The sequence below is a fragment of the Parasteatoda tepidariorum genome, chromosome 1 (genome assembly GCF_982258835.1).
Source record: "Parasteatoda tepidariorum strain Cologne lab strain chromosome 1, Ptep-v5.0, whole genome shotgun sequence".
NCBI lineage: Eukaryota > Metazoa > Arthropoda > Arachnida > Araneae > Theridiidae > Parasteatoda > Parasteatoda tepidariorum.
The window spans coordinates 133447223-133460396 of record NC_141755.1 but is presented as its reverse complement, the minus strand read 5'-3'; the positions used below and the strand labels follow the sequence as shown (position 1 = coordinate 133460396).

Sequence of the window (13174 nt, the reverse complement as noted above, 5' to 3'; positions counted from 1 at the left end):
ATTTAAAGCTCTCTGTTTTTAGATAAATGCAGTTTTCATTGACTTCTATCAACATAAAAAATTAAAACCATACACATCAATATCATTACACTGCAATGCGTCTTATACATAAAACGGAACTTAACTTTTTTTTTTGTTGACAAATACATTGTCCAAAATAGTAAATATCATGTAAAGTAATTTTTATCAGAAACATTAAGAATAATTATTATAAACATTAAGTATGCTTTTACCATTGTTATAATATAAGATAATGATTTAGGAGTACTGTTTATTAAAATCTAAATCTAAAAATTCCTAAAAAAAGTAAATTCTCAAAGCCTAAAAGATATTTCTTTTAGCTGATAGACAAATCTCGCTGTCAGTCCACAGAAAGCATGTAAATTTGAAATTTAAACATTTCAATTTTAAATGCTTCATCTCATGGAAAAGGGGGGTGGGTGGACAAGCCTTCCAAGTGTAGCCACTTTCCAGAAAAATTTAAAAGCTGGTAGCAATTGTTATCCAAAAATATTTGTAAATTTATGTTACAGCTGACAAATTGTATTCATGAAATATCCCTAAAATTAAAGCCTTTGAAACTTGCAATAATCTCATTAAGTAATTGGCGCCTCTTTTAAAAATTTTCCAGACTGTGGCCACCCTGCAACGCGCGGAAGAACTTATTTATTTCTATAATATTCGCTACCGAAACCTTCAGCTTAGAATAATAAAATTAGAAATTTTTTTTAACTCATGGAATTCAATATAAAAATTTTTTTTTTCATTTTTATTTTGCTAATTCCTAACATTTTGACAAATTTGGCACCCATGCATATCATTTGGGTGACATTTGTAGAACATTTTACGTAGATTGTTGCTATATTGGCATAAATCTTATAAATTTTAATCAAGCTCGTTGCAGTATTTAGTTCTTATGATACCGATCTATTTAATCAATCCAAAAAGTTAGAAATTTCAAACTGTTGATAGTTTCCCACAACATATATTTATTTTATTATATATTTTATTAATAATATATTTTATTTTTAGGATTAAATGGGCCTTAATAGACTTCATCCTAATGGCTGTGATAACGTTGGGGCTTCATAGCTATTGTTTTGCATAGCTGCAAATGCACTGAGAGTCCCGCAGTGAACTGACTGATCATCAAGATCCCAATAGAACACTGAAGTCAAGCATCACTGGCTGCGGTTAGTGTGCGGGTGAGTAACCTCTTTGATCAGCATGCAAAGGGACCGAGAGTGTGCTGTATCGGTCCTCGTTAAACTGTTTTAAGCAAAGTGATTGACTTCGCATGTCATCAGGCTACCGAAGCAGAGGTCATCTCCTCTCCAGAGGATTTAAAATGGTGATGGCATGTCTTCGGATCTTCCTCTGCGATGTTTCCCAGATTGTCGCTAATAGCCCATAGTTCAGATCTAGTGGGAGGTAAACCAACAACAACTGAGACTCAGATGTTCTGTATTTTAAAAAATTTAATTTAGAACTACCTATGTATAATCATTTGTGTGGATCGGCTCTTCTTTGTCGCTTTGTTTTCACTCTCACTGTTATGTCATTAATTTATGTAAATGCCATCTTTAATGTAAATTTAGCTTCGTACGTTTGCTTTAAAATTAAGTTATTTTAAATGACCTCGGCATGTAAGTGATTTATTATTTCTTATTTAGCTACCTCTGAGTGTAAATTTTTTTTTTACCCTTAAGTTTATATTTTATTTAATTACCCATATATATTTTATTTACCTGTCCACAGTAAATTTTCATTTCAAGATCATTTAAAAAAAATAATAAAATTCTGTTTTCAGTTGTTTAATAGCAATTTGTTTTGTTCATTAGTATATTTCCCTTAATTTCTTTCATGAATCATAGTTTGTCCGTTTAAAACAAGGTCAAAACCAAAAAAAAAATTTTTTTTAAAAAGATAAAGCCTGGTTTTCTTATAATTTTTTTTTCAATAAACATCTTTTTAAATAAATTTTCTGCTATTTATGTGAATGTTTTTAGTTTGAATATTGAAAAATGAAATAGAAATTCTCACATTTGTTACAATTTTGAGTTTAATTGATAATTGGAATTCACCTACTTGAAATAGACATAAATCTGCAATTTTTAATTGTTTATGTAAAATTAATTTTGTCCCCTCCAAAAAAAAGCATATGTAGAAGAAATCAATGCAATCAATTTTTAGCTAAAATCATAACTCTTAAAATGTTTAAAATAAAATAGATTGTTAGTTGTTCCCTGTTATGTTAGTTTTTTTGTATTAGTTAAATTGTGTGAATTAATGACTGAAAGAATTAAAGTTTTTCAAACTTTATTTTTACAAACTAGTAAAAGATACATTTTTGCTGCAGTCAAGCGTATAAACAGGAATGAATTACTTTTCTAAATTTTATTTTAACAGTTTAATTTAAGAATTATTTTTTATTATTTAGGTGAACAAATTTGTATTGTATTTATGCAGTATGCTCATATTTATTATTATAATGTTTAAAATTGCTATTTTTATACTTCATTTAAAAAAAAAGTTTGAGAAATTTTTTTAAAATATTTTTTTTTTGTTTATGCTGAAATATAACAATAAGAACTTTGTTACATTTAAAGCTAATGACCAAAAAGTAATTTTTTTTTGTGTGTGTTTTAGAATCATTAAAGCTGAAATATACTTTTACAATTTTAAATGTTTGTAATTATGTAGCCCATTTATCAATTTTATTCTTTTCATCATTTTAATTATATTATTTAGTTGAAATATTACATTGTCTTGTTTCTCCCATGATGCTGCATTTTAAAATTGCATTGATTTCACATTTCCTCGATCACATTGATTGGAAGCAGCCAGGTTGTATAATTTTTATTTGACCTATATCAGTTCATAAAAGCATGTCTAAGCTAAGCAATAACAAAAATTATCTAAAGACGACTGTTATAACTATAAACTTATGCTCACAGTAATTTGGTTTATATGTTTTATTAGTATTCATTATACATAAAAAAAATTTTGTTGCTTAATAATTTAAAAAATATGCCGCGACAAATTTCTTTTAAAAAAATAAATAACCAAGATGATAGACATACTAAAATAAAAATCTTAAAATTAATAAATATTCATATTTTTCTTTACAACAAAAGATGTATAGTCATTCATTGATTCAGTTAGATTTTGAGAAGTATGGGTCTCTAAGACTTAGAAAGTCTGCTGTTAAAGAAAATCGTTACATACGTTTGAGAAATCAAGGCTCATTAAGATTGGTCAAACACCTGCATCTAGGAAAAACTATGTAATATGATGCTGAAAATTATTCTAATTTTCTCGTTAAGCTATTTAATTAAATAGCTTAATTAATTAAATATTTAAAGTTTTGTCTACCATCTCAGATAAAAATATTTTAGTGGATCTGTTAATAACCATTTCTTTTTAAAAACTAATTCCAATTTCTCAACATTACTTTTGTTGAAGAAAAAAAAATAGTTACCTCAAAAGTCCTTGAAAATCATTAAATAGGGAGTAAAGGTTACTGAAATTTTTCGCGACTGGTAGACAGGGTTTAAAAAGCTATTTTTTTCTTCATAAAAACCCCAAAACCAGGTGTTTTTTTAATTTTTTTATTTTAAACGAAAGGCTAAATAGTATTTTATATCTAAATGTTATCTTAGTAATGTGTGAATATGTATATATACTGTGACGAATTTTAATATCAAGGAGAATGAGATATTCAAGAAAATGTATTTTTTCAATTAAGAAATATTTCATAACAGATTGATGAAAAGAAATAAAATTGATAAATGTGTTACATAAATATATACACACATATTATAGTAAAGGTGGGTTTTAGTTTTGACCGTTAGAAAAACGAAGAACTATTTACTTTTGTGTCATTTATTTTAACATAATTGAGCTTTAAATATAACAATGTTCTTATTGACATATTGCAAAATTATGAAACATTTACTTAAAAAATATTTTAAATGAATTTTAAAATAATGAATGTAAGCATAAAATTCACATTTGTATACAATTCAAATTTGTTTATCTAAGTAGCAGAAAACAAATATGAAATTGAACTGAAAAAATAAAATTTAGAAAAGCACCTTATTCTTGTTTATACTTTTGTTAGAACAAGAATTACTTTTGAATTAGTTATGGTCTAATTTATTTTAAGCATTTTTACAAAACGTCATGTTTTTATTTTAAATTTGCTTACAATACTTTATTTCACATTGGTATTTTTGTGAAAACTCAAATTCTACCTAAACATTTGAAAATTGCAGTTTTGTGTTTATTTAAAATAACGGAATTTAACTCAAAATTTCCAAAAAGGTGAGAAAACCATCTTGTCACTTCGCAATATTTAAACAAATAAAAAATCAATATAAATGCCGGAAAATTTATTTATTAAAAAGATTCTTTTAAAAAAAATATTCTGACTTTGTTTTTTTTCTTCTTTTAAATCATTTGGTTTAAACGGCATTGTTTTAAACCAGCTAAGTCTGCTAAAGAGGTGATTGTGCTCCTGAAAAATACCGGATTTTTTGCTAGCAATACTCCTCAAGTTTCTGGAAATTCTAGGTCCAGAAGCTTCAAGAAATCATCGATCGTGTGTAAAAATTCTTGTCTATTTTATTTAAAAATATTGGAACTAGAATTTATACTTGGCGTCTTTCATTTGTAAATATTTTTTCTGGCAGAATAATAAATGTGATTAGAGATAAAAGTAAACTTATACATAATTATTCATTTAAATTATGCTGTAAATAATTTATTTAGAATTTAATGTTTTGAAAATATAAATAATTTAACTTTATAAAGACATTAATTTTTTGAAATGCGTCATTAATGATTTTAATAAGAAATTTTCAGGATTTTTGAGTTGGGATCACAATCACCCCTGAATAGTTCAACAATACATCGGAATAAAAATCCAGTTAAAAAAAAATATATTTAGGAATAGAAATGAGGCAAATGATTGTTACAGTGATCAAGAGTTTTATGGATAAAATGTGATAATTTTCATTTCTAAACAAATGAATGTTGAACATGGTTTGATTGACATAGTCTTTTGACATTGCTTAAAAACTTATTAAAAAGTTGATATCTAACGTCTAAAATTAAATTAAGGAAATGAAAGTAAAATACAGGGTCGCCACTCCGCAGGGAGAATAGGGAAAACCTGAAAAATAAAGGGAATTAAAAAATCAACTAAATTAACAGGGAAAATGCAAGGAATATTTATTTCTTATTTTCTTTTTTTACAAAATGTTGTCCTCTTTAAGTGCAATCTATGGGGTATTTAAATATAGTTCAGTTGTACTTTACTATTTTATTTGCTGTATTTTTATTTTTTTTATGTATGTTAAACTGTTCCTTATTTAAGTTTTTCTAGCAATTAAAACTAGTATTAGTTATCCTGATATAGCGTAAAATTTGCGCAGTAATTGTGTGTTTCCTCTTAGTATATTGTGTATAATATATACAGGGAAAACGCAGGGAGCTTTTTTTTCTTCCCAGATTTGAGTAGCAACCCTGTAATAAATCTATAAAATAACTTTTTTGCTCTATGAATTATTCTTTATTATTTCTTTTAAATTAAATTTAGTAATTTTAAACTATATTTGTGAAAAAAATGTCATTCTTTTTCTCGTGTCTTTAAGTAGATATCTCATTTTATCAATTTTTGGCATTTAGCTGAACAAGTCAAAAAGGGGTGAGTAGTAACAGCTCAACAAATAAAGTCTTGGCCATGTACTCAACTAATGTTATTTCTTGACAAGATTGGAAGTAAAAAAAAATGAGTATGTTCATTTTAATTATGTCATAAATTAGTTGTAGTATTTTAGTATAAAATTTTTTAATATAACCTGGAACAAAATCCCTGTATTAAATTACACTTGTTTCAGATTGGATAAATTAGAATAGTTATGAGTGTAAATTAAATACTTTGGTTTCAAAGCTCAAAAGATTTTGAAATTTTTTTTGAGGTTTTACAGTTGTGTACTGTTAATTATATTTAATAACTGTTAGGCAATTATCTTTGGTGTTCATTTAGTTTTGACTTCTAATTGATCTTGCTTTTTTGAATAGCAAATGTTCACAAGTTCAAAAACTTTTTTAATTTATGATCAATAGAGAAACAGGTTCATGGTATCTGCACGCCAGGAAAGTCTTAAATCTTGGTATTGAACAAAATTTGTCATGAAATGTCTTGATTTTAACTATTTATTTTTAAAAAATCATGGATTCAGGGCGCCCAAAAGTCTCTTTTTTTAAAATAGAATTTACCCCCTCACACACACACAATTTCATGATGTACCGAATATCTGAATTTGTAACAAAATCCCCACTCACAGTCATATTTTATTAAAATATAAAATGTTTTTATTGTGTTCTTTAAAATTATGGTGTTCTTTAAAAAAATGAACGATAAAACATCATTTCTAGAGCGAATTATCTTTTAAACTTCTGTAATTTCAGAATTTTTGTTATTATTTTTATTTTATTTTATCAATTTAAAATTCTAGCTGAAGCAAGCCAGTCATTGGCCATTTTTTTTTATTCCGAAAAGAGAACAGAAATATCAGGAGTATTTCTTTAATCTCCGATACACAAGAAAAGCATCTTTAAAATATATTTCTGCAGTAAAAAAGAGGAGAAGCAAATTGCTTTTGTATTTTTTCTGCTATTTTATTGCTTCAACTTTTTCTTTACTCTGTTTTTTAAATTTAAAATAAATATAAAGATGCAGAGTATGAATTTTCGTTATACCTATCATTTCAATTAATGTTATAATGCTTTTTTAAATTTATTGTTGTGCTTTTGTCGGAGAAAATAGTAACTTCGTTAAGTCATGGAATATTCTTGGAATTAGTCATGGAAAGTTATGAATTTGAAAATTTAAAATGTAGTAGATGCAGCTTATTAAACAAAATGATTCATGAAACAAAGATTTTTTTCTGTTTGGAAAGTGATGTCCAATATTTCTGTGATGGACAATCAAATATCTAAGTAGGCCAGGCCCACCGTAGCCCTTTGAATAAATGTACATGTTAAAATTCCTGTTTGTGTGTAAATAAGAGCAATAATTTACACTTATTATGATTTTTATCTTATTCATTAATTTATCCTTACTATATTCCCCATAAAACATTTCTTAGTTAAAACTTTATTGATCTTTCTTTTTTTTTTCTTTTATGATAATATCTCAAAATGGGCTAATACGAAATGCTATTTAATAAAGTGATGAAATTAAAACAAAATCGAAATTTCGCAAACTTATATGAAAACGACTTAAAGAATTGTGATAATATCAATCTAAAGCTCAAAATATATTTTTAGAAATCAGAAAATTAAAACTGATACACCATTAGTACAAAAAAAAGTAAAAAGTTTTAAAATATCTTTTTGTAATTTTTTATAAAAATATAAATTTTAGATAATTTTTTATTTCTGTACATTTTTGTATTTCCAACAAAGTTTATTTCAATAGTTGTATTGAAGTTTGTATGATGTGGAAGAAATATATATTATGATTTTTTTCTTTATAAATTAATGTTTTCTTCATTGGGATTTTTTTTTGTTTTTTTTTGCAAGAAATAAAAAATTACATAACTCCGATGCATAGATGAGTTTCTGTTAACTGTAAAAACAGTTACATTTTAGAACTATAATTGATTTGAAAGAGTGAAACGTTTTGAATAAGATTCAGTTTGTGTTTTTTCTAATCATATATTTTTTTAAATGTAAATAATTAGTAAGATCTATCAAAAAAGTTAAACATGGATGAAATGAGTCCAGTTTTATTTTGATAAAAGTATCAATTGTTTATTACCACTGTCTCCCCTTATACTTTTACCTTTGAGTTTGTATAGCATTTTAAATTTTTACTTTTTGTTATTCTTATTTCAGTTCTTATACAAACTTTCTCAAACAAAATATTGAGTCTATCACTTAAAAACAAAGCATGCCAATAATTATTGCATTAATGCTCCTGAAGATTTTGCTCAATATGAGTGTAGGTTCTTTACATGATCTTCTCATGACATAGTGCAAAAAGTTACACTGGTTGTTATAAATTAAGGAAAAATGATCAAAAATTATATCTCAAAAAGTTAAGTACAAAATGTAGTACATGTAGAAAAGTTCAATAAAATTAACACGCTGGAGTGCACATATTAATGTATAAAATAACATGAAGTGATAATCCCTGTGTCAGAATCATAGAGACACGCCGTCTGAGCACGTTAGAGTTCTTGCAAAAAGATCTTTCTTTTGAAAAGTAAAAAAAATATATATTTAATTTTCTTTTCAGAAATTTATGCATAATATTTGAATCATGCATATAGATAACCAATTTTTCACATGCTCAATTTACGCCGATAGTATCGTAAATTAATATAAGGTTTTAATTGTATTTTCAGCAGTTATTGATATTGATTTTCACTTGGATATTAAATATCCCCATATATTTGAAACAATACGGAACATTCGTATCGTGCATTTGAGTATTTACTTTTTAAGGTGATAATTCTATCCCACTTTTTGCAGTTATTGCTATTGATTTCTCCATTTTTTTAAAATCTGATATTTTTTTATGCGCTGTTATTTATTACAATAACAGGGTGCGTAGCGTTTGTAAAAAGTACTTAAAGGTGCTTTTTTGGGGATTTCGTTTTTAAAAGCTTTTAAAGGTGCTTTTTTCAGTTGGCGTTTTTAAAAAGTGCTTTTTTTCCAAATAATTTTTTTCCCCCTTCAGTGATATCTGGTGGATCGCATGCATTTCACGAAAAATGGGGAGTTTGCTACGTAATCATTCACGCAGACTTCATGTCGTACCCACGTTATGACTTGCGCATACTTGAAACCAAAACCCGAGTGCTCCAATTCGTATAGAGAATGTTAGATCTTTATGAAATCTTTTTCTTTTTAATTTATTTTAATTTTCTTCTTGTTTATTTAATTTACTTCTAACACTTTTTTTGACGTAGGGGGTAAGGGTACTTTTGTTCTGAGTTCAGGGTCAAGTTGAATTCACTCAGTGATGTGGGAAAGTACTGATTGTTTCAATTTACGCCCGTTTCTTTTTGGGGTTTTTTTAACGCTAAAACTGTTTATAAAAAGTTTTTGTTTTTCAATAATATCATTGATTGAATATGAATTTTTTGAGTGCTTGAAAATCTTTGTAAAGTGCTTGAAAAGTTTTTAAAAAGTGCTTATTTTTGATTCAAAGATTTGGCTACGCACCCTGAATAAGGTAATCTCGAAACGAAGCATTTGAGGAGCCTGATTCGAAACACGCATTTGTGGAGCTGGATTCGCATGATTTCGTCGATCTTTGGATTTCATACTTTTTATTTATTTTTTTATTGTGATGATTATTTACAAAATGCAAAGTAGGAAATAATTTGTGTCCACCCCACCCCTACAAAATGAGAGAATATCCCCCATAATATTAAAATTAAAAATTATTGCGTGTTTTATTTAAAAAAAAAATATATATTTTTTTGTTGTAAACACAGTGATTTTGTTACCTTAAATTTGAAACATATATGTTTGTTATTCTTAAAAGTGTCTTGCAGAAAGATATTAGTGCTAGAGAGTTTTGTCGCAGATAGCTCGAAAAAATTCTGCCGTAAGGGTGATAATTATTATGGTATTACAGAAATAATCCTATGCAGCATCAAATATTCCCAAATAATCTTTGAGACGTATACTAAAAGGCTGGATATTTCCAAATCTTCTGAATATCCATGAAATGCTCCTCTGAAATCCAGGAGTTACAACTGTTAGATATCAAACAGATATTTGGGTATTGTGACATCTGTTGTATATCCCAGAAACACCTGACACATACATGTGACTTATCACAGATATCCATGAGATATCTGAGGGACTTCTTTCATTTATGAATTGTATGTTTTATCTGGATATCTCAGAAATATTCTTATTGGATATTAGAGCAATGTTTTAATCGTTCAAAAACTTTATTCTATTAAATTTAATGATCCTATATAAATAGTAAATTTAAGTTTTATATTCCATAATTTTATGAGTAAAACTGGTATTACATCATTTAATTTTGCAGAATAAGTTCATTAACTCTAAGCATACTATCCCTTAATCTATACCTATTTCTACCATAGTCGGTCAAATGACTGTATGTTTCTTAATTGAATGTATAAAATATGGATGTTAGGAAAGAAATAAACTAAAAAAAACTTTATTATGATTAAATAAAATTGTATATTGGCAATTTTTATGTATTACAAACACGAAGAATAAAATTTTTTAATTCATTATTAAACTCATTTTTTACATATACAAAGTGTTTCCATTGTACATTTTCCACAGACATATTTCTTGTAATTATTATTATTTCTATAATTCTTATTATTATTCTTATAATTATAATTCTTATAATTAATATTATTTCTTCTAAGAACTTGTGCTGTCTTGATTGTTTTGACATTTTTCTTTGTAAAAACTAACAATTAGTTCGAAATGAAATATAGCTATCAAAATAAAATATAAGCTACTTACGAAAACAGTTTTTGCCACTTTTTCTTTCACAAAAATGTCAAAATCTAAAATTTTAGGTACTTTCTTGAAATTTGAATTCACAGTTATTCTGATTGAACTAATATGCAACAGTCTTAGTAGAAATATGCAACTCACCACGCAATACATTGAACGCGCATTACATCGTAATTTCTGATCCGATAACCTTATAAAGCAATAAATTGTTCTCCCGGTCAAATGACTGGCTGTGGTAGAATTAGGTATATGACAAGTATTATTCGAAACAAACAAAATACCCAAAGAAAAATATAATATTAACTGTATATAATTGTTAGAAAAGTCATGAAGTCAAATGTTAAAAAATGATAAGCACATTTTCGATGCAAAAATTCTTAAATGGTCATTTTACCGGTAATGGTATGTTTAGTGTTAAATTTAAAGTTCTGTGAATTATTCATGATTTATAAATAACGATGTTGGAGAGATGTGTAAAATAAAAAGTGTTTATGATAAAAAAGAATTTAGTGTATTTTGGAAACTTTTGCATGTAGAGAAAGAATCAAATAAGTAATTTTTTTTTACTGACAGGGATATTTTTTATCATAAAATCAAACAAAATTATGTAAACATTTCAAGGCTAGATGGTCATTCGTGATCATACTAGTTTTATTTATTTTATTTCAAATTTATAATTGCAATAACTTTTTTCTATAATGATTTTTTATAAAGCATCAGTAATTGTAAATCTGTGTCTGTTCAACATTTGGCTTTGTGTATTTGGTAACAGAAAATTTGTTTTCAGATAAATCTGTTACAGTGAATTCTGTAATATTAAATTGTATCTTCAACAAGATAAAATACACTTTAATTGAATAATATTTATGGTAACATGGCCCTAATATTTTGAATAGAAGTACAAACTGAATAAAATTTTCAGTACAAATGCTGCAAAATAATTAAAATTTATACTTTTTAAACTAGATGAGAGAAAAGTTAATGACAATATTGTTTCAATCAAGAAAATGCTTAATTTTAATCTAAATACTTTGAAATTATCTGAAACCATTTGTTTTTACTTTGTTTTGGCAATTTTGTAAATGAACAAATTTCAATTATATTTCCAGTCTTAATAATTATTAGGTAATAATTTGTAATAAATATTTTTTAAACTAATTAATATAAAAATTTTGTAACAAATATAAGTGCCTAGTTCTATTATCCTTAGAGCATAAAAAATTTTACTTCAACTTATAATGCTGTATGAATTTAAATTAACAACTACTTTCTAAATTTACCGTAAGAAAAAAAAAGAATTTTTTTTAACAAACTTTTATTTAAGTTCTATATCAAGTTCACTTACTTAATACTTGGATTCTTAAATTTGTTTAAATGAACTACGAAAATCATAATGGGTTTTAACCACCAATATTATGGTATAAGTGTTTTTCTTTTAATTTAGACTGTTTCAATTGTGTCCAATTTAAGATGCTTAATTTTAACACTTACCTGTATAATAAATCTGAAGGAAAAAAAAAACGTAAAATAAGGTATGCTTATCTTTTTCATGGGTGGAGCATAAAACAAAATATTATTGATGCCTGTGATTATTTTTTAATGGTGTTATTATTAGTTGCTATGTGTTTTGTGTTAATAGGCACTGTTATAAACGGTACCCAAATTACTCTTATAGAGACCTAATGTAGCTAATGTTTTAATATACTTCTTGAATTATGTGAAAAAGCATAAAAGATCAAAAATGCTTCAAAAAGAATTGATCCAATAAATATTTACTGTTAAATGTTCTTTTTTTAGAAATAATTTTTTATTTATTTTGTTTTCTTTCTTTCTTTTTATTTTTTTATTCATACTTTATATACTGCTGCAGTAATAGGCTGCAAATTAATTATCTAATTAGCAATTTTTTTTATAATTAACCTTTTTAAATATTGACTTTTCTCTTACTTAAAAATGATTTATTAAATGACTTGGAAATAATACAATTGTTTAAACTAGATTATAGTTATGGATTTCTTAAAGTTTTGTTTTAAATTCATGCTTGATATTTCTTGATTGAAAAAAAAGTTTCTTCCTCATATGTGAGAGGAAACCTATTTCTTTCACTGTGGTTAAAACTTTTCATTCCTGGTTTCAAGTTCCCTTTTAATTTTCTTTTCTGTGAATGTTTTTCATGTTGTGCCTTATTAAATTTTCTCAATCATAAACTGAGAATCTAACTGTTGCAATTTTAATGTTATGACTTACTGATATTCCTGAAGACTGTTGTTTCTCGCAAAATAATACCGCTTCTAAAAATAATACTATATTATAGGGTTCAGAAAAGAACCAGCCCAGAAAGATTTTTTCTTCTTCTTTCCCCGTGAAACAACTTAATTTTGCCCAGAAATAAGTATTTTTCTATTATATTCGACATGTTACTTTTACATACTAAATATAAAAGTTAAGTAAAGTAAAAACTGATAAAATATTGCTTGCCTATTACCAAAGGGATTAATAAAAAAATTATTATGAAAATAACTATTTCAGTTATATTTCTGCATTTTAAATGTATAATGCATTGCATAATGAAGTTACAGAAATGGTTCTTTGTAAAATGTAAAGCATAATGTTCTGGAATTATTTTTAAATTATGAAAAAA

General features: G+C 26.0%; 1 long non-coding RNA gene across 5 annotated transcripts in view; it reads left to right on the top strand.

Moving 5' to 3' along the window:
• LOC147816998 (uncharacterized) overlaps positions 1 to 13174 on the top strand; it is a 42388-nt gene that overhangs the window by 7951 nt on the left and 21263 nt on the right. For 4 of the 5 annotated variants that reach the window (XR_015429790.1, XR_015429786.1, XR_015429795.1 and 1 more), the window contains exons 4-5: positions 1033 to 1205; positions 5692 to 5798. This is a non-coding gene — a long non-coding RNA (uncharacterized LOC147816998). Of the gene's footprint in view, positions 1 to 1032; positions 1206 to 5660; positions 5799 to 13174 lie in introns of all 5 variants that reach the window. The other variant, XR_015429788.1, reaches the window with a different exon arrangement.